The sequence below is a fragment of the Dromiciops gliroides genome, chromosome 3 (assembly GCF_019393635.1).
Source record: "Dromiciops gliroides isolate mDroGli1 chromosome 3, mDroGli1.pri, whole genome shotgun sequence".
In the NCBI taxonomy this organism is placed as follows: domain Eukaryota; kingdom Metazoa; phylum Chordata; class Mammalia; order Microbiotheria; family Microbiotheriidae; genus Dromiciops; species Dromiciops gliroides.
Window position 1 is genome coordinate 258049199 of NC_057863.1, and position 22851 is coordinate 258072049.

Genomic DNA, 22851 nt, shown 5'->3' on the forward strand with positions numbered 1-22851 from the left:
ACCACCTAGCTGCCCCCATCTCCTGAGGATTATTGAGGTAAAATCCCCCTTATTCTTCTCCACTAACTTTGTTTTCTCCATTAATTTTTATAATTTAATTTTATTTGCCTTTTCCTTAAAAGATTTCTTTCCCTCATTCTCTTCAATTTATGTCTTCCCTTTCTTTCTATTCTAGACTTTTATTCTTTGATATAATGACCCATATACTTGTTTAGCCCATTTTTAGTGTCTTTATTCTTCATGGAATCAAAGCATCTTAGATATGTATCTTGCATTCCCTGTTCTAAACAATTTCTGTGCTGTTGACTTGAACTTTTTATGCTGTGCCTCATTCTTAAAAATACCAGTTCCCAACCTTACACAATCTACCAAAATAAGGTCAAAATGGGTACATGATTTAGACACAAAGTGTAATACCATAGACAAATTAGGAGAGGAAGAAGTAGTTTACCTATCAGATCTATGGAGAGGGGAATAATTTATGACCAAACAAGAGATAGAGAACATTATGAAATGTAAAATGAAGCAATTTGATTGAATTAAATTTAAAAGGTTTTGCACAAATTAAACCAATGCAACCAATATTAGAAGAAAAGCAGAAAGCTGAGACAATTTTTACAGTCAGTATTTCTGATAAAGGCCTCAATTCTAAAATATATAGAGAACTGAATCAAATTTGTAAGAATGTCATTCCTCAATTGAGAAATTGTCAAAGGATATGAAAAGTTTTCAGATGAAGAAATTAAAGCTATCTATAGTCATATGAAAAAAATGCTCTAAATTACTACTGATTAGAGAAATGCAAATTAAAACTACTTTAAGGTACTACCTCATACCTATCAGAGTGACTATGATGATTAAAAAAAGGAAAAAGATAAATGTTGGAAAAGATATGGGAAAATTGGGATATTAATGCATTGTTGGTGGAGTTGTGAACTGATCCAACTATTTTGGAGAGCAATTTGAAATTATACCCAAAGGAATATAAAACTCTGCATACCTTTTGACCCAGCAATGCCACTACTAGGTTTGTATCCCAAAGAGATCATAAAAAGGGAAAAGGAGCTACATGTACAAAAATATTTCTAGCAGTTCTTTTTGTGGTAGCAGAGAACTGGAAACTGAGGGGATACCCATCAATTGGGGAATGGCTGAACAAATTGTGGTATATGAATGTGATGGAATACTACTGTGCTATAAGAAATTATGAGCAGGCCGATTTCAGAAAAACCTGGAAAGACTTACATGAACTTATGCTGACTGAAGTGAGCAGAACCAGGAAAACATTGTATATAGTAATAGTAATATTGTGTGATGATCAGCTGTGAAAGAATTAGTTCTCCTCAGCAATATAATGATCCATGGTCATTCCAAAATTTATGATGGAAAATGTTCTCCACATCCAAAAAAGAACTATGGAGCCTTAATGCAGATCAAAGTACACTATTTTCATTTTATTTGTTGTTATTTTTTCTTGTGGTTTTCCCCTTTTGTTCTTATTCTTCTTTTGTAACATGACTAGTATGGAAATATGTATAATGTGATTGAATATATATAAATCATAAATTTGATTTCTTGCTATCTTTGGGAGAGGGGAGAGAGAGGAGGGAGGGAGAGAGATTTGGAACTCAAAGTCTTGTAAAATGAATATTGAAAACAATTTTTACATGTAACTGGAAAATAAAATAAAATACTACCAAGATTAAAGAAGGAAAACCAGTTCCTCCGGGTGATAGAGAGGATATTGTCTCATGGTCTGAACCTTCCTATGTCCCTGAGTGTACAGTTCATTATTGACCTTTGCTGTACCCTTGGTCATGTTCTTCCCATTTTCCATCAAGTAATCTTTATTTATGCATCTCCTCCTATTCTTATGGATGTCAGGTGCTTTTTAGGAGTTTTGATTCCTCTTTTCCTGAGGTAATATGAGTAGTCTCTCTCTAGGCTCCAACTCCCAGCAGATTATACCAATAGGAAGGTTCTCATCTTCTATACAATGTTCCTCTTTCTCTAAGGTAGCATTCATGAGTGAAAAAATATTTGATCACTAAAATATTTCAGTCTCTCCCTTTGTTTCCTTTCCTATACTCCTAGAATGTTCTTGTTCCTGGGACACCACAGGAAGAATTTTCTCCTAATTGTGAATCTTTGACTTGATTAGAGTACATTGCATATTCCCCTGCATTCTTCTTCCTCCCCTCTTCCATTTTTTTGCACTCTCCATTTTGTAATTTCATAACCAAAAATATTGATTTATCTGTAGAAGCCATGAAGTGATGTATGAATTAACCTGTGATGTTTCATTCCAGTTTATCATTTCTGTTTATTTTTTGCTTTCACCATTCTATCTTTGTGTAATTTTAGAAAGAAATCTCTTAATGATATCTCTGTTGTTATTGTGTTACTGTCCTTAATTACTGTATTTGTTTATGCTTCTTGTCTTCCTGTTGTCTGGAGTGTTTGAAGAACAAATTCTTCAATAAATTCTTATTTTCTTTGCTGAATCAAATAATTTCACCTCCACTCTTATTAAACATCTATTTTTTTCAGTAATTAGTAGGCTCAGGTTTGCAAGTTATATTGCCTTAGTTTGCTTCTTAAGCTCCTTTGCTCTTTGGAACAAACACATTATTCCCTTCCCTTCCAAGATTTTTAGAAGTTGCAGAATAGAGTCAGGTTTTTCAAGTTTCTTTTTCTTGATATTTGAAGGTATTTCTGTTGATCACTTGAAGAATTTGTTGTTTGTCATTGGAATTTCTAAATTTAACTATCATGTGTCTTCTTTATTCTCCAAGAGTTTCAAAATGACATAACTATGCTAGCTACAGTGTGTCCCACTGTGGCTGATCAGAGGAAAAAAGCTTGGAATACTCAGCTACATGTTGGGCACAAATAGTCCATGTGAAGATTTGGTTTGGAGATGCCTCCAAATTTGTGCATCTTGCATTTCTTTTGAGCTACTGCAATTCTTATTTGCTCACAGAGCACAACACCTGCTCTGATTTGGGTACACCATGATGGGAAGTTCTTTGACAGTGCTTCCCATGCACAATCAATTACAAAGATCTCCAGAGAGATCTTGAGAATGTACATGTATTGCTTCTTCTGATCATCATGTGAGTATCTTCCTTGCATGAGTTCTCCATAAAATCATCTTTTAGGCAATTGTATGCTTGGCATTCAAACACCACGGCCAACCCATCAGATTTGCACTCTCTGCAGAAAAGTTTGAATGTCTGACAACTTAGTTCAAAGAAGAGCCTCAGTTTCCGGTACCTTATCCTACCAGGTAGTCCTCAGAATCTTCCTAAGACCATTCAAATGGAAATAATTCAGTTTCCTGCACAGACATACAACAATGAGATCAGCACAATGGCTCTGTAGACCTTCAGTTTGGTAGGCAATCCAATACCTCTTCTGTCCTTTGGAGACTCCCACACACTAAGCTACTCTGGCAATGTGTGCATCAACCTTATCATTTATGTGTACGATACTAGGAAACATACTGCCATTGTAAGAAAAATTATCCACAGTATTCAAAACTTCTCCATTTTCTGTAACTGATGGTTCCATGTATGAATAGTGTGGTGCTAGCTGGGGGAGAAACTGTTTTCTTAGTGTTAATTTGTTAAGCCAAAATTAGCACAAGCGGCAGAGAATCAATCCATACCTTGATGCATCTCAGCTTCAGAGACTGCATTGACTGCACAATCATCTGAACAAAAAAATTGTGCACCTAATTTCCCTCTCCTTTCATCTTGGTTTGTAGTCCTGTCTTTTTTTTTTTTTTTTGGTGGGGCAGTGAGGGTTAAGTGACTTGCCCAGTTGTCAATATGGAGTCAGCCAGTGGTGCAGTAGATAAAGCACTGGCCCTGGATTCAAGAAGACCTGAGTTCAAATCCAACCTTAGACACTTGACACTGTGTAACCCTGGGCAAGTCACTTAACCCTCATTGCCCTTCAAAAAAAGAAAGAAAGAAAGAAAGAAAGAAAGAAAGAAAGAAAGAAAGAAAGAAAGAAAGAAAGAAAGAAAGAAAGAAAGAAAGAAAGAAAAGAAAGAAAAGAAAAGAAAAGAGATCAATATGGTTTGATTGTATTGTCCTTAAACTTTCTTGTTTTTTATAACTTTTTTCCAGCTTGTCTTTCACTTATTTGCGTGTGCATATGTGTGCATATATATGTACAAATGTGTGTGCATGTGCATGTATGCATGTCTTTGTATGTATTCATGTATACATATAAATACATACATATACACACATGTACATATATTTGCATTCACAGTAATATATTCTATTTTTATTTCTTTATCACTGTGCATTCAAGTTTTTTTCCTATTCTGAAAGTTACTTCTCCTTAGCTTTCCTAAAATTTATGTCCACCCTTGTTTTTCTCTAATTTTAAACCATTCAGTAATACCCTGCTATGATTGGGAGTTGACAGGGTACTCTACATAATCAGGTATTGATTAATTTTCCTTTTTCTTCAAATACTTATTCATAATGTTTTGAATTCTTAGATAATCTGGAGGCCTCTTTTGTCATTAGTTACTTCTCTTTTAGTTAATCTGCTTATCTTCAATGTCTTTAAGTTTTCATCTTCCCAAGAATTTTTAAAGAATTTTAGTATTTTTTCCTGATATTCCCCTATTGTTCACTTTCTGACTCCCTTCCCTTTGATTGTAGCTTCCCTAGGATCTGAACCTCAAATCTGTCTCCATCTTCTGCCCCACTTCCCTCTGCTCCTTAGTTCTCTGGCTAAATTCTGTTGCATAGCATGTTTAGACTCTACTATCCTAATCAGAACAAGCTTCTGTATTTTGGTTTTCCATGGAAATTTGAGGAATGGATAGAGAGAATTGAGTTCTATTTAAATCTATTGGTCAGTTTATATATCTCTACAAAGATTAGTGAGTGATTTTGGGAAATGGTTCTGAATGAAGGAATTAAGGATTAGGATTAGCCTTCTTTATTGTTAGTTCTTCAGATTGTTACTTATTTAGGTGCTAGGTGGCCTAGATAAAAGTGGCAGATAATGTGCTTTTTCAACTTAAATAGCTTCATCTCTTGTGAATAAATCTTCTTTTATAGAGGTTTAAGAAGTCCTAAGGATTAGAAAAAAGTCTCTAGTCATCTACCTTCTTTTTAACATAACCCACAAGTAGTCATTGATTTTATTGCTAAATGTAATGGTCATTTCCCATTCCTTATTATTCTTGAGCTCTCTGCAGCCTTTGGCATAGTCATACCCTTCTTGATATTCTTTTTAGAATTTTGTGTTTTTTTCTTGTGGTTCTTTTTTTCCCTTTATCCCATTACTCCTTCTTAGTCTTCTTTCCTGGATCTTAATGGAGATTGTGTCCATAAACCCAAATGTAGCCTGAAGCGCTGTCCTGATCCCTCTTCTGTTCACTTCTTATTTCTCCCAGCTCATTTCCTTAATTTCTCATATCTTCATATTTTCATATCAGTTACAGTTTCCCTAAGAACTCTCCTGTTCCCCTTCAGTTCTAGTGCCTTCCCTCTAACATTGTGGCCATTTATATATGTATATACAAATACAAGTGTAGGTATATATACAAAATATATGCCACACACATACCCACACATATATGTCTTTTATATAGTGGGTATTTAGGTATTTGCATGACGTATGATCAATTAGAATGTGAGCTGGGACTTTTTTGGGAGGGGGGTCTTTGTATCCCTAGGATTTAACACAGTGCTTAGCACATGGTAATTTTATGCTAAAAGCTTGTTAACTTGATATGATGGATCATAAATGATATTCATTGTTAGAAGCTAAAAGTGTTAAAATATATTTGACCTATACATGTAAGCTTGTATGTATTCATTCATGATATGCAGCTTTTATACAATTTAATTATTTTAACTATATGTGCTCTTATTCAGCTTGGGTTGTTTTATTATATTAATATTATTTTACTGTTTTGAGGGACAGATTTTTAATGCTCCAAAAATTTCTTAAAAGGGCTGAAGTGGAAAGGGGGAGCCAGATTTATCTGAACTCTCTCAAATTCCTAACCAAACAATGTTAAAATTCCCAAATTCTCCAACAAGCAATGTTAAAATAATGTTTCAAAACAAATTCTGAAGTGGCAGAACCCACAAAAGAATGTGGCAAAACAATTTCCCAGTCAAAGAAAACTTAGAAGGTTGGCTGGAAATGTCTCTCTCACTGTTGTGAGTGTGGAGTGCAGTTCAGTGCTGGACCCACCATTCCAGACCTTGCTGCAGCAAGCCAGCAGCAGGCTTTGGGAAGTGGATACTGAATCTCTGCATCAGTTTCCAGAGCTCTCAGGCAACAGATGTTAAGAGATCAGGCAATTGATTAAAAGGAGATTACAGGGGACTCTTTGCTGGTACTGGGAGCATTGCCCATATATGGTTTCAGGTTTGAGTCCCAGGATGAGGAGTACCACTAGCAGAATCAGGGATCCTGATCACAGTTCCAGGGTAGAAAAGAGTGCTTGTGGTTACTCACAGACCTATTCTCTGGCACAGGCAATGGGAGCAGTGACCACACCTTACCTTAGAGCCTACTACTTTGGAAGAATTGAAAACTTATAAATATCCCCCCACACCCAGAAATAGCAGCATGAAAATCTTGAAGTTTGAGATAGTGCCCCCTCCACCTCAGGAACAGAGCCCAACTTTAACCAAAAGTTAAAAGTCAAGAAATAGGCTGGAAAAATGACCAAACACACACAAAAAGGGACCTGACCATATAAAGTTATTATAGTGGCAGAGAAGATCAAAACATAAACTCAGAAGGAGACAGCAATGTCAAAACAGCTACTCCAAAGCCCCAAAGAAAAATGTGAATTGATCTCAAGCACAAAAAAACAACAAAAAAGAATTCCTGAATGAGCTCAAAAAGAAGTTTTGAAATCAAAGAAGAGAGGTAGAGTAAAAAAATAAAAGTGAGGCAAGAAAATCATGAAAAACAAACCTCAACAGCTTGCTAAAGGAGGTATACAAAATACTGAAGAAAATAAAACTTTAAAAGCAGAATAGGGCAAATGGCAAAAGACACACACACAAAAAAAAACACTGAAGAGAAGAATTTCTTAAAAAGGTAAAATTGGCTGAATAGAAAAGATGTACAGAAATTCATTTAAGAAAATAACACCTTTAAAATGGAATTAGCCAGTGGATAAAGCACCGGTGCTGGATTCAGGAGGCCCTGAGGTCAAATCCAGCCTCAAACACTTGATAAGTATCAAGCCAGCTGTGTGACCCTGGGCAAGTCACTTAACCCTCATTGCCCCACAAAAAAAAATGGAATTACCCAAATGCAAAAGGAGGTACAAAAACTCATTAAATAAAATAATTCCTTAAAAAATAGAATGGAGCTGGTAGAAGTTAATGACTTCACAAGACAATAAGAAACAAAAAAGTAAAATCAAGAGAATGAAAAAATAATGAAATTGTGAAATATCTCATTTGAAAAACAACTCACCTGGAAAATAGATACAGTGGAGTTAATTTAAGAATTATTGGACTAACTGAAAGCCATAATTTTTAAAAAGATCTTACTCATATTTTTGGAAATTATCAAAGAAAACTGTCCTGATATCCCAGAACCAGAGGGTAAAATAGACATTGAAGGAATCCAATGATCATCTCCTCAAAGAGATTCCAAAATGAAAACCCCCAAAAATTATAGCTTTCCAAAATTAAAACTCTCAAGAATATTACAAATTCCAGAGCTCCCAAGTCAAGGAGAAAACATTGAAGACAATCAGAAAAAAAAGTCAGATATTATGGAGCCACAGTCAAGATAACATTAGATTTAGCAGCTTCTAGATTAAAGGATTTGAGGGCTTGGAACATGATATTCCAGAGAGCAAAGGAGTTAGGATTGCAACCAAGAATCATTTACCCTCCCCCCCAAAAAAACCCAAATATAAAATATAATAATCCTTTATGGGGGGAAATGGATATTGAGTGAAATAGACGACTTTCAAACATTCCTGATGAAAAGACCATAGCTGAATAGAAAACTTGACTTTCAAAAACAAGACTCAACCTGCAAAAAACTAACAAACAAAAACTGGAGCAGCTAGGTGGTGCAGTGGATAAAGCACTGGCCCTGGATTTAGGAAGACCTGAGTTCAAATCTGGCCTCAAACATTTGACACTTACTATCTGTGTGACCCTGGGCAAGTCACTTAATCCCCATTGCCCTGCAAAAAACAAACAAAAAAAAACAAGACTCGAGAAGAACAAAGAGGTAAATAAGAAAGAGAAATCATAAGGGATTCAATAAGGCTAAACTATTTACATTCCTACATGGGAAAATTACACTTGTAACTTCAAAGAACTATCTCATTTTTAAGGCAGTTAGAAGGAATATACATAGACAGACACCATGGTTGTGAATTGATTTTGATGGGATGATATTAAAAAAATAAGAGAAGAGAAAGAGGGATACCCAGGGTTATGGGGGAAGGGACAAATAGAATGTGGTAAATTATCTCACATAAAAGAGGAACAAAAGAACTTTTACATTGAAAGAGAAGATGGTAGTGAGGATATGAATCTTACTCTCATCAGAATTGGCTCAAAGAAGAAATAACATCCACATTCAGTTGGATATAGAAATCTATCTTACTCTACAGGGAAGTAAAAGGAGTAATATGAGAGAGAGAGAGAGAGAGAGAGAGAGAGAGAGAGAGAGAGAGAGAGAGAGAGAGAGAGAGAGAACAAGAACAAGAAGAAATGGGAGGAAGTACGGTAGAAGTTAAATACACAATTAGTAATCATAACTGTGAGTGTGAGTGTGATGAACTGAATACATAAAATGGAAGCAGACAGAAAAGTGAATTAAAAACCAGAATCCTACAATATGTTGTACACAAAAACATGCCTTAAGCAGAGAGATACACAGAGTAAAGGTAAAGTGCTGGAGCAGAATCTATTGTGCTTCAGCTGAATTCTTAAAAAGAACAAAATTTTTAAAAAACAGGGATAGCAGTAATGATCTCAAAGCAAAATCAAAAATAGATCTCATTAAAAGAGACAAGCAGGGAAATTGCATTTTGCTAAAGAAAAAAATACCATAGACAATGAAGTAATCAATATTAAACATATATGTACCAAATAGTAGAGCGTCCAAATTACATTACATTAATTTTTTTTTATGCAACAAAACCAATGCAGCCAAAATTAGAAGGAAAATATGACAACTGTGGAACAAAATTTGCAACCAATTCATCTGAAAAAATGTGTCATTTCTCAAATATATAGAGAACTGAATGAAATTTAAAAGAATATAAGTCATTCCCCAAATGATAATTGGTCAAAGGATATGAACAGGCAATTCAGATGTAGAAATCTTAGTTATCTATAGTCATATTAAAAAATGCTCTAAACACTATTGATTAGAGAAATGCAAATTAAAACAACTATGAAGCACCACCTTGCATGTTTTACATTAGATCATATGACACAACAGGGAAATGATAAATTTTGGCGAGAATGTGGAAAAATTGGGATAATAATGCATTGTTGATGGAGATGTGAACTGATCCAATCCATTTTGGAGAATAATTTGGAACTATGACCAATGGGCTATTAAACTGTGCATGCCCTTTGACCCAGCAATACCACTACTAGATCTATGTGCCAAAGAGATAAACAAAAAAAGGGGCTGGGGGAGGGAAAGCACCTTTATGTACAAAAATATTTATGGCAGCTCTTTCTATGGTGGATAATAATTGGAAACTGAGGGGATACCTAACTATTGTGGTATATAATTATAATGGAATACTTTTGTGCAATAAGAAATGATAAGCAGATGGATTTCAGAAAAATCCTGGAAAGACTTACATGAACTGATGCAACATGAAATGAGGAAGACTAGGAGAACAGTATACATGGTAACAGCAATATTGTATAATGATCAACTGTGAATGATTTAGCTGTTCTCAGCAATACAATTACCTAAGATAATTCCAAAGAACTTAAGATGAAAAATACTATCCACCTCCAGAGAAAGAACTGATGGAGTCTGAATGCAGATCAAAACATACTTTTATAGTTTATTTTTCTTGAGGTATTTTTTCACAATATGACTAATATAGAAACATGTTTTTCATGATTGCACATATCCAATTGATTGCCTTCTCAATGAGAGTGTAAAGAGTGAAGGAATTTTAAAAAAGATATCAAGTTGCTAGATTCCAAATATTATGACCCCACTATCATTAACGGATAAAATAATTTGTTGTAGAATTTTCCCATAATGAAAAGAAAAAAGATATGAGAGCAAAATCAGATATCAAGAATTAACTAAAAATAGATTAAGCATTTGCATTTTGCTTTAATGTAACACATAATTAGTTCATTCTTAGGGGGTGATATCTACTTTATTTCTTTCTCTTTGTCATTAGAAAGCTTACTTCAGCTTTCTCTCTGAGCCCCCAATTAACAAAATTTAAATTAAAAAATTCAAATATAAAAAGTACTCACATAGCTAACTCCTAGTCAGAGATTGAGTTCTCTGCTTAACTTTACATTTTCATCTATCTCTAGTTAACTCCTGGATCTTTTAGCATTTTGGAAAAATGTAATTTACTGGATACATTTGGGTAACAAAACAACAGATTAAATTATAATTCCTGTGCATAGATAGATATTAGAAGAGAAAGTTCGAGAAAGATCTAACTGTTTCTTAGGACTTCCCTCAACCTCCAACCTCTTCTTTATGATCCCCATAAGCTAAGGACTCTACTCAATTGCTCCTGTCTCTGCAGCAGTTAAATACTTCCTTTGTAAAATACTTACTCCAGCTTCTAGAATTGAGAAGCTAAGAATCTCTTCTTTTATTCTGTGATAACTTTTCCCTTTAACACAAAGTCTGTAAGTCTCCTACCCAAAGACATTTTTTATCCAAAGTTTTATAGCCCCTGTTTACAATTGGTTATGATTGATCGATTCAGTCAACCAAGTATCTTAATCTTGTCAAGGAAGTAGAGTTAAATGGGGTTTTAACCCCACCCTTAACACACATTATATAGAGATAATTAGTCATATTTCACTCCCCCCCCCCAAAAAAAAACCCCACCAAATCAGGTTATACTTTAATTTGGAAGCATAACTTTAATATATGAAGACTTATAGAACATTGATGTGAATATACACATCCAGGAGTTTTTATGTTTTTTAACCAGGGAAGTAGCACTCATTTTGATTTTTTTAGACACATGACTGATATACCATTAAATTAGGAAGTCCTATTATTTATTCAAAATAGCTTTGAATTTTCCTTTTCCTTGAGACATTATTTGTAATAAGAAATATTTTCAAAACATTAATGGAGTACCAAAACTAGAGATTTTTAATCTATAATATTAGGTGATTTTTAAACTAGTTTTTCCACAAGAATGCTGTTGTAGATTTGGTCTTAATGTTAGTTAGACAACACTTTCTTCTCGATATATTTCCTTTTCAATGTATATGTTAGTATGAAGCTTTAAAGTTTTGCTACACTTTATGTTCTATCAAAGTTTTAGTATCTATCTCTTCTCTCTTCCCTTCTCCCCACCCCCATGAAATTGATTTGTAATTTTTTAAAATTTTCTTAAATATGGCCATGTTTGATTCTCTTTGGAGAATGTCAGCTCCTTGAGAGTATGTACTGTTTTATGGTCTTTGTATTCCCTGTGCCTAATTCTGTACCTGGCAGATAGTAGGTGCTTAATAAATGCCTATTAATTGTATATGCTCCTGGATGAGATGGTAAAGAAAGGGATCAATGGCAAAAGTATAGATGTTTATCCATAACTAGGAAGATGTGCACCTTAAATGCAAATTGAACAAGGATAGGTGAAAATATTTAGTTATTTTTGAGGTGCTGAGTTAGACAGTTTATGGTGAATAACTTTATTTTATTTTATTTTTTTAGTAAAGTATAAGATGAAGACTGAGGGACAAAGATGGGATTAGAGGCTTAAGGATAAAAAAAAAATAGTTTTCAACAACCACTGCAGGGACTGTGATAGAGAACCAATCAGAGAAGATTTTAAAAATATTACTGTATTCTAGTAAAGGCCATGTTGAAGTGAAACAATATAAATTTGCTATTGACTCAGTTGCTTCAGATTTCTGTGACTTTCTTTAGAAATATAATCAACATGGAAGTATGAGCAAGGTTCTGATGAGACTTGCGGAGATGACACAAAAAGCTGACCTCTTGGGTATGTCTGGATTTCCCTGGAATAATGAGAAGATAAGAGCACAAATTCTTCAATAGTAACAAGATGGGAGAAGGTGGTAATGATGAGATGATTTCTTTTTTCTTTCTGTGACTTTTGTATTGGTGAGACACTTGAAACTGTTTCCCTGTTAGAGCTATTATATTCATCTGCTTCCCTTTCCCTGTGAGATAAAACAAATATGTACCAGAAGACAATGGGAGAAGTCGGAGAAGCTCTGCTCATTCCCTCTGAACCATACAGATCAAAATTTACTTTGACTTTCTGTATCCTGAAAAACATTTTAACCTATATACAACTAAGTGAATTCTTTGGGACCATACTGAGTAGGGAAAGATGAATGAAGAAACCAAATTGGAATGGGGAGTATGAGCCAATAGTTACAAATTAATGATTGGAATCGTGATAGAATTCCTAGAGCACTAGGGAGTTTCTGCTGGCCATTTTGGCCAGAATGGGCTTAGATTGCCACCTAGTGGTTTGTACAAATATAACACCGTGAGCAGGAATTGTAGCCATATATACCCCTATAGCTTATAGATAATATAAGCATTGTCTTTGGTGGTGGGAGGAAGAGCTTCATATGTATTGAAGAAAGATGAGAGGACAAGGAATTCTCTGAGAAAATTTGAGGAAAGTACATAGTTAAACCCATGTAGAGAGAGTGAGCCCCACATCTGTAAAAAGCTGTCATGTGAATTGAAGGGCAGGTGAACAGCTTCTTCTCTACTACCGCTGCCTTGGCTTTTCCTTTTTTTTGGTGAGGCAATTTGGGTTAAGTGACTTGCCAAGGGTCACACAGCTACTAAGTGTCAAGTGTCTGAGGCCAGATTTGAACTCAGTTACTCCTGACTCCAGGGCCAGTGCTTTATCCACTGTACCACCTAGCTGGCCCCTGCCTTGGCTTTTCATTCCTGCCACAAGGGAAAGCAGGAAGTTGGGGCAGGAAGGCACTCTGCTGTTGAGAGAGAGAGAAAGAGAGAAGGGGGGGTGGGAGGGAGGGAGAGAGAGAAGGCTAGAAATATATATACATATATATATATATATATATACTCCTTTAAATATTATTACTTTGGGGGTATGATCAAGTTAACTCTAACTTCTGATCACTTTGTCATTTCTGGGAGAGGGAGGACCCCGAGATCTATATCTATGGCTATACCCATTTCCTTACCAAATACCAGTTCTATAATGAACACAAGTAGTAAATAGAAAGGGAAAACCATTTATCCAAATCAGTAGCAAAACAGATATACAAAGGAGAATATATACCAGATAATACAGAATGAAAGAACTCTCCTATTGGGAGAGTGGTAACTCAGTTCAACCAAGACAGAAAATCCCAGATTTCACCCAAAGGGAAACTATAGGTAGTCAGTGTAGTAAGCTAGAGATGGAGACTTGATGAAGAATACCAGCTCCTCTCTTGTCTTCCAGAGAAACTTGAAGTTGTTTTGTCCTCTTTCATCTTCCTTCTCAAAGCTGGAAGTGCCCAAAATAACTTGAAGCTTGAAGCAAAGTTGAAGCTTAAGGAGTCTTGTAGGGGACTGGTTAAGCAGAGCGCTCTCTTGACTCTCACCAACTCTGCCCTATCCCTCATGTAGGGCAGGGTATTTATCTCCACCAATGAGAGAGTCCCATACCAATGGGCTTTGGTAGAGGGAGTTACATTATTTAACAATTTATTCAGAATGTCAAGGGATATTAGTAACTGATGGAGTGAGAGAACAGGAGGAGATAGAAGGATTCAAAAGCATAGTGAGAATGAAAAATGGGTTGAGAAGCACTTAGGCAGAGATTATAATAGAAGAATAGAAAAATATGAAAATTTTTATGAAGATAGATATGTGAGAGTTTCTAGATATACCCATTTTCCCTGAGGAATACCTATTAATAATGAGGGGGAAATGTCAAATAAAATCAGAAAACCAAAGAATCTCCTCCATTCTAAAAAGGATGTCAACCTGCCCTAGACATGAACCAAAAACTTCTCCAGGTCTGGACATCTCCCAATAAGTAATAATGCAAAGAAACAGGTATGGCCACCCCAGGTGGGAGTTGAAAGAATTCCCTAGGAAAATGTTTTGAAGTCAGCATAATTTCCCATAGGGCTATTCCAGGGGATAATGCTAGAATAAAATGGAGAAGAGCACAAAGAAAAAAGAAATCTAGAAAGGCAGTAATTTGAGCAATTTCAAAGAGGTAAACTGATAATTAAGTGATAACCAAGATCCAGATAGAGGGAATAGAGACAACTTTCCTTTTGAAATTCCATTGTCTTCACTAACAGAGAAAAAGCACTCAGGGCTTGGGTGAAAATTTGTTCTATTATGTGTGGTTTTTTCATTTAAAGGAGAAAATAAAAGCAAGGGTTGGGGGAGAAGAAATACACAAGGGAAGAAATAAGGAAAGGAAACTTACTAATTCTCATAATTGGGGCAAACCAGAAGAAAAATACTGTAGACAGGGTGGGGCAGGGGAAAGTGGGCAGGAATTAGGCAGGAAGTTCTGCTATGCTCAGAGAGATATGGTATAAGACAACAAATATATCTATTTGCCCTAGTCAACAACAGCCTTACTCTCATTTTAAAAAGAAAAATTTAATACAAATATAGAGCTCAATGTAGAAATGCATTAAAATCAACAGGGAACATATAGAGAAAAGAGGAGGGCTCAAGAAATGCTATAAATACTCACAAGCCAAAAAAAAATTATAGTAGACAGATCATAAAGGAGGAGAATTAAAAGGAGAGAAAGAAAGGAAAAGACCCACAATTTAGGTCTGTACTTGTTGAAGAGAGAAAGACCAAAGGAGTAGGAACAAGCTACCTCAATTATGAATTACTAATATTGATCACAATGCATTTTGTTTACCACCTTCTTTTTAAGAGAGGAATTAGAAGGGAGAAAGAGATGAAATATTATGTAGAATATGATGGAAGGAAAAATGTGCCCAACATTCATAACTATAGATGTGTATTGAGTGAACTCATCCATAAAATGGTGGAAGGTGGCAGAATGGGTTAAAAAGCATAATCCAACAATAGTTATTTATGAAAAAGATGGTTGAAATATAAATATTCTCATTTAAAATGGTCGATTCTGTTATGCTTCAGATGGATCAAAAGTCAGCATGGAAGGAAGCATTTATTAAGTCCCTATGTGACAGGCACTATGCAACATGCTTTACAAATATTGCCTCATTTTATTCTCACAACTTTGTGAGGTAGGTGCTATTATTATGCCCATTTTATATTTGAGAAAACTGAGGCAGATGGGTAAAGTGACTTGCCCTGGTCACATAGCTAGTATGTATCTAAGGGTAGATTTGAACTCAGTCTTCCTGATCCCAGGCCCAGCAATCTATTCACTGAGCCACCTAGCTGCTTCTAACATACCTAACTGATTGGCCATCAAGACCTCAGACAAGGTAATACTAAATAGCCATGGTTTAAAGAGAAACTATGTTATGCTTTAAGGTACTATGGATAATGAAATATATCAATGCAAAATATATCAAGCATTTAAGGACCCAAGAGAAAGGATAATTGAAATAGAAAGGAAAATGAGAACATTTGGAAAACAATGTACCTTTTCAGACAAATTCTCATCTGATTTTAGTAGACTCTCTGTTAGCATATATGCTTGTGTATTAGACTTTTATTGAGTATTTTTCTCTTAAATTATTGTGTTCAGCTTTATTTTTATTTCCTCATATTTCGCTTTCTAAATGTTCCTCCTTTCCTGGTGGGTAGACCCTGTGATGTTCTGCAACCACTGTGTACAAGTTTATTAGACTGTCTTACCTTCTCAAATTAAGATATATATATATATATATATATATATATATATATATATATATATATATATATATATATATATATATATATAATACACACACACACACACACATATATTTCTTGCTTATTTGGGTAACTGTCCTGAGCATAACCTGTAGAGACAAGACTATTCCCACTTGGGATTAAGTCCCTTTTTCTTCCCGCCCACCATGCAACCACCTGTTCTGTTCTGGTACCTATCTCTAATTCCTTCCTCTTAAGTTACTGAAAATCAGTATCTGGAGGGCAGCTAGGTGATGCAATGGATAAAGCACCAGCCCTGGATTCAGGAGGACCTGAGTTCAAATCCGGCCTCACACACTTGACAATTACTAGCTGTGTGACCCTGGGCAAGTCACTTAACCCCCATTGCCCTGCCCCCCCCAAAAAAATCAGTGTCTACCACTTTTTGTCCATGTGGAAGAGCATCTTCCTCCAGATAATTAATTTTTATAGCTTTGGGGAAGGGAGCGGTAAGAAGTAAAGATGTCTCTAATCTAAAGCAGCTTTGAGAGCAGTCAAAAGGCAGCATGTTTTCAATTATTCCATTTCCTTCCTCCCATTTCAGCTTTTCATAGCTAAGCAGAGAAAACATCTGATGCTTCATGAAACATAAGGAGAGGGGAATTGTTTTGTCAGAGAACCTACACTGGGAAATTTGTCAGTTAGTTTATGATCCTACCAAGGTTGTGTGGAACTAGTGAGCTAAGGGTTCTAAGTGAAGATTTTAAGGATTAGAGTTGTTTGGTTATAATTAATGAGGAATTTATTTCTTAAGGATTTGATTTCTCTTATGGAATTAGTTATAATTACTCTTCATCCAGTGCAGAATTCCTTTCATTGGAGAGTGGAAGTGATTTGGAGAAAGTAATTAATCATTCATCTTGTTGGTCATACAATCCATAAATCAGATTATCAACTTGTGAATAAAGCTTGAGACAAAAAATAACCAGGTGAGAATATTCTGGTATTAATCCTCCAGGTTTTTTAACTCACACCCAACAGATTCTGTTAAACCACTGTCTACCTCTATGGTCTGAATCCTTCCAATATCCTAATCTGAAAAGAGCATTAATCATATGACACTAATATCCTAATATCCATTCATCCATATATATTTATATATACATATATGTGTGTACATATGCATATATATACAAACATATATGTGTGTATATGAATGAATGTACATGTATATGTGTGGATATATGTATACATATACACATACACACATTTTAATTTAAATATAGTATAACTCCTAGTTCATGCTCAGAATACCCTCCTGTCTGTCATTGACCTATCTTAGACACTGATCTAGTGTTTTACTATATAATATCTTTCACTCCAGGAATAACCACCAATTTTCTCATTCAAATAGAGTCCCATGGTCCAAACATGGACAATTTTATTTACAACTTAAGAGAAACAAGAATCATGGTAAAATTTATAGAAAATAAAGATTTTTACCAAAGAGTAAGATTTCCTCCAGACATCTGTACTGTCTCAGTAACTTACAATATTATTCTAGAGTAGGATTTTATAAGGGGGCAAGATCATCAGATTGATGTTTCTCTGTACATTTCTGTTTTACATCAACTCTTATATACTGTGTCTCTAAGCATATATTCTAGTCAAGGTTTAGCTCATGTCGCTATAGTGATTCCGGCTTGAGGCTTACATCCAATAAAACATTTGTGGACCTTAAAATTAAATTAAAATTATTTACATTAAGATTAAAAAGAGGCAGCTGGTGGCACAGTGGATAGAGCACCGGCCCTGGAGTCAGGAGTACCTGAGTTCAAATCCGGCCTCAGACACTTAACACTTACTAGCTGTGTGACCCTGGGCAAGTCACTTAACCCCAATTGCCTCACTAAAAAAGAAAAAAAAAGATTAAAAGGATTAAATTTGCATGCACAGACCTACCTTTACTGCATTGCTAAGCAAGAAAAATTTCTCTCAGAGCAGGGTTAAGGCAGCCACCTGAAGAACACCTATTTCCCATATAATATGTATTTGTATTATACTGCACACACACACACACACACACACACACACACACACACACACATTTGTGCGTGTATCTTTGTGTTTGTGTGTATATCTGTATATTGTTCAGTCAGGAGACAAAAGACCTACACCAACAATCTGGACCAACCAATTCCCAAAGATGAACTCTTCACATTCCTTAAAGGGAAATGAGTTTTAGTCTCCATCAAAAAAAAAAAAAAGTTGCTACCTACCACACCATGTCCCTTGATAGCAATGTCTCAAATGTCTTCAGGGGAACTTCCACTACTTATGTAAAGGCCCTGAATGTCACACTGAGGATAAATTAAGCCTAGCACAAGAAGCAGCAGAAATCAGTCAATAAATATTTATTATATACCCACTATGTGCCAAGTACTATACTAAGAAAGGTATAACATAGTCTCTTCCCTTGAGGAACTCACAATCTAATAAGAGATACAAACTGCCAAATATGTACAAACAAGATACATACAAGATAAAATGGGAAATAATCAACAGCAGAAAGGTATTAAAAGTAGAAGTCATCAGGGAAAGTCAGGATTTGGAAGATTGTGGAAGATGAGATTTTAGCTGTGACATGAAGAAAGTTCTATCTAAGGCAACCAGGAGTTGGAGATGAAGAGGGAGAGCTTTAAAGGCAAGAGGAACATGTAAAAATACCCAGACACAGGAGATGTATTGTTTTGTATAAGGAAAAGAAAGGAGGTTGGTGTCATAGAATCTAAGGGTATGTAGGCATGTAGGAGGATGTAATGTATAAGACCAGAAATGTAGTGGAGTGGTACTTTATAAATGGCTTTGGAAGGATAGTTTACAAATGAGGATTTCATATTTGATACTGTAAGTGAGAAAGAGTCACTAGAGCTTTTGAATGAGGCAGGGGGAGGATTTGACATATTTGGAACCGTGCTTTAGAAAAATCACCTTGGTGGATGAGTCAAAGATGTCGTGGAGTAGGGAGAGATTTGTGTCAGGCCAACCAACTAGCAGCTATTTCAATAGTTCAGGCATGATGAGATGATGACCCTCACAACAGTGGTAGCAATATCAGAGATGAAAAGGGTTTGTATTAGAGAGATGTTATAATGGTAAATATCAATATATCTTACCAGCACAGTGGATACCAAGACAATAATAGGGAATTTTGGAAGAGTGAGGTTTGAGGGGAAAGATAACAAGTTCAGTTTTGGAAATGTTTTAGATTAAGATGCCTATGGGAGGGGGCAGCTAGGTGGCGCAATGGATAAGGCACTAGCCTTGGATTCAGGAGGACCTGAGTTCAAACCCAGCCTCAGACACTTACTAGCTGTGTGACCCTGGGCAAGTCACTTAAACCCCATTGCCCCGCAAAAAAAAAAAAAAAAAAAAAAGATGCCTATGGGACATCCAGTTTAAGATGTCTAATAGAAGTTGGAGGTAGAATACTGAAAGGTATAAACACACACATAAATTAAATATATATATACATATATGTGTGTATGTATGTATATGTTTGTATATATATGTGTGTGTATGTGTATGTGTATATGTATATATATATGTGTATATATGTGTATGCATATATATATATATATATATATGAATGGGGTGAAGAAGAAGGGGCAATGCACAGTGAAACTATTACATACATAAAGAGATACACAAATTACCAAAATTATTTTTAAATATACCAACAGATTGTATTCCATGGCTTTTTAGCTCAAGCCACAGTGCTTGAAAATATACTTACTTGCATGAATGAACAATGAATGAAATCTTTAAGTGTCCCAGCATGCCTTTCTAAATAGCACTCATTTTTGATGTAGCTGAAGTTTCTTAGTGTGGCTCTGCTTCATTTAAACCCATAAATACCTCAATTAGTTCTTGCTTCTCTTCCCCTGGGAGGGACATTTACACATGTTGCTTCACAAGCCTTCTGAAGCTAAAAATCCCTTGAGGACTGCTTAGTTGTAAAATATCTCCTGATTAACATTTATGTTTGCCAAGGAGTCCTTGCTCTAATTCTATATCTTTCCCTTTTAAAAAATATCAACTGAAAAAAGCAAAAGATTCTGAAGACATGCAACTCACTCCCTATTAAAGAGAATTTCCATGAATTCTTTTATGGTTTGAGATGTCTTGCAACAATTTACTTATTTTTCCTCAGTTATAAAACTACCCTAATAACAACACGAGACTAGAAATACTAAATATTTTCAGGTTGATGATTTCATTTTTATTTTCTCATTTGTCTTTAAGATACAGTTGAGGGGCGGCTAGGTGGCTCAGTGGATAAAGCACCGGCCCTGGATTCAGGAGTACCTGAGTTCAAATCTGGCCTCAGACACTTGATACTTACTAGCTGTGTGACCCAGGGCAAGTCGCTTAATCCTCATTGCCCCACCAAAAAAAAAAAAAAAAGATGCAGTTGACAAATTTTAGTACCACATAATATGTACATTCTTTAAAAATGTGAAAACTAATTTCTCTTGTTTTAATTCTGAAAGGAAAGGTACCAAAGTTCCCTTAATTGAAGTGAATGCAAAAAAGTTAAATTGGAGAAAGGAAGAGGAAGAAAAGAGCTGCTTATGAATTGAGAGAAAATACTACAAAAATTCAAAGTGCTATCCAAAACAAATTAAATGACTTTGGAAATAATTTTTAAATGAAATCTTTACCTATATTTAATCATATCCCAGGGTCTTTGAAAAACTAGTATATATGTTAAAAATGAATATCAACCATATCCTGCTATGACTTGAAAAAAAACTATTTGACTAAGGGTTATATTCAAATTCATTTTATTATATAAATATAATAAGTCAATGGAAAAAATACTTTAGTATATAAAAGGAACTGTTATAAGTAATCATTTCATTTGTAGGGATGAGAATTGTTCAGTGACAAATTATATCATAAAGTAGTAGTCATCAATACTATTTTATCCTGGTGAAAAGTGGAAAAATAGACGCATGGATCAGTCTAGGCAAGAGAGAATTAGAACTAATTGAACTCAACTCAGTGTTCAATAAAACTAAAAGCATCGGTTACCATAATCATACTAATCATAATAATTCCTTTTGTGACAAGAATTGCTGAGAAAACAGGAAAAGAATCTAGCATTTATTAGTTTTAGAACAATTTATGACAGCATCTACATCAATAAGCACAAAATGGATATAAAGACTGAATATTGAAATTATAACATTGAAAAGAAAAGTGAATCATTCAATCAATAAACATTGATTGAGCAGCTTCTGTATGTTGTGCTAAGGACTAGTAATACAAAAAGAGGCAAAAGTAGTCCCCGCCCTTAAGGAGCTCATAGTCTGATGAGGGCAACAACATGCAAACAAATATACACAAAGCAATCTATGTACATGGTAAATAGGAAATAATTAACAGGGAGAAGGCACTAGAATTAAGAGAGAGTCAGAAAAGTCTTCCTGTAAAAGACAAGATTTTGTTGTTGTTTGTCCTTCTTGAAGAAGACCATGCCATAGGGTGTTATCATGACTTGCAGTGAATTGGATTTTTAAGTAAGGGAGGGATATATTTGGGAGATAATGTAGAAGTGAAATTATCAGGCCTTGGGAACAGCTGGGATATTGACGGGGGGGGGGGGGGAAGGGTGAAAGATAGGAGTTAAGAATTATTCTTAGGTTGTACACATGAGGGTCTGGGAGGATGATGATACCTTCTATAGTAATAGGGAAAGTAGGAGGGGAGAATGGTTTAGGGAGAAAGATAATGAGTTCTGTTTTGGACATGTTTAGTTTGTCTACAGAATATCCTGTTCAATATGTCAGAAAGGCAATTGTAGATGTGACATTAGAGGTCAGCAGAGAGGTTTGAACAGGACAAGGCAGATTTGAGAATAATCAGCATAGAGATGGTAATTAAGTCCATGGGAGGTGATGAGACAACCAAGTAAAGTAATGAGAAGATAAGAGGACTGGGTCAGAATTTTGACGAACACTTATGGTTAAAGGCTGTGATCTGAATGAAGATCCAGCAAAGGAGACTGAAGAGTGGTCAGATAGGAGGACCAGAAGAGAATGGTATCCTGCAGTCCTGGAGATGAGCTTCTCAGGAAGGAGAAGGTAATCAACAGTGTAAAAAGCTAAAGAGAGGAATGAGAATTGAAAAAATAAAAAGACCATTGAATTTGGCAACTAAGAGGTCACTGAGAACTTAGGAGAGAGCAGTTTTCGTGGAATAATAATGTGGGAAGCCAAACTATAAAGAATTAAAAAGAGAGTAATACAGTAACAGCTATATTGTAAGATGATCAACTGTGAATGACTTAGCTATTCTCAACAATACAAGGATCCAAGGCAACTCTGAAGAACTTACGTTGTAAAATGCTATTCATTGGGGGCAGTTAGGTGGCACAGTGGATAAAACACTGGCCCTGGATTCAAGAGGACCTGAGTTCAAATCCAGCCTCAGACACTTGACACTTACTAGCTCTGTGACCTTGGACAAGTCACTTAACCCACATTGCCCCGCAAAAAAAAAAAGAAAGAAAGAAAAAAGCATGCTATCCATTCCCAGAGAAAGAACTAATGGAGTCTGAATAAAGATTTAAGCATTTTTTTACATTACTTTTGTTTTGGGGTTTTTTTGCTCTATGTTTTCTTTTACAACATTACTAATATGGAAATATGTTTTGCATAACTACATATGTATAACCTATATCAAATTGCTTGCCTTCTCATTGAGGGGTGTGGGGAAGAAGTGAGAGAATTTGGAACTCAA

General features: G+C 35.3%; 1 protein-coding gene across 1 annotated transcript in view; it reads left to right on the plus strand.

Moving 5' to 3' along the window:
* The window catches only part of DSCAM (DS cell adhesion molecule), a 715945-nt gene that overhangs the window by 503693 nt on the left and 189401 nt on the right, over positions 1-22851 (plus strand). The window lies entirely within an intron of this gene.